Here is a 759-nt window from a genome sequence, read left to right as displayed (position 1 = left end):
GGAGCTCCGGGGCTGCAACTGTCCTTCTGCCGACCTCCTGCTGTGGGCTCCATCCTGCTCTGTTGGAAGGTCGTGGGATTTGGCCAAGCCCATCACTTGCTTCAAACTGGGGTGGGTGGGGGGCAGTGTCACGTCTGGTGGCCATCCCGGTGAGCTAGCTGCCTGTTCCGGTTGTCCTAGATTGAGTGTTTTGTTGTTGTTGTTGTTGTTGTTCTGTCTTGATGTCACGGCTACCTTTTGCGACCCTGTGGGCTGCAGCACGCCAGGCTTCTCTGTCCTCCACTATCTCCCGGGGTTTGCTCAGATTCATATTCACTGAGTCGGTGATGCTATCTAACCATCTCCTCCTACTGCCCCAGAGGGATGTGTTACTTTTAATCACCTTGCGGATAAATAATTACACAGCAACAGTCCATTCCTACCTGAGTCTTCCCATATGAAGGGAGCTTCAGGAAGATGAGTCATGTCCACGTGGCTTAGTGTACTGTCTGGCACGTTGGGGTCCAGAGGGGGCTCCCCTGAGACCCAGGCCCCTGAGAGTCATACTCCAGACAGCTCTTCTCTCAGGAACACTGAGGATGTTGCTGTCACTGTGGAGACTAAACAGATGTCGGGGGAGGTGATGGGGCTTCAGAAACCGAGCTCCTATAGGCTAAGAGGCAGACCCTGGGTTGTAACTCAGAAACACCCAGACCTGCAGAGCTAGCATTCTGAGTGGGAGGGGGAGGTGGACAGAGAAACGCTGTGAAGCCCTGGGAC

This window comes from Budorcas taxicolor, chromosome 1 (genome assembly GCF_023091745.1).
Source record: "Budorcas taxicolor isolate Tak-1 chromosome 1, Takin1.1, whole genome shotgun sequence".
NCBI lineage: Eukaryota > Metazoa > Chordata > Mammalia > Artiodactyla > Bovidae > Budorcas > Budorcas taxicolor.
Note: the sequence above shows the minus strand (reverse complement) of the source record.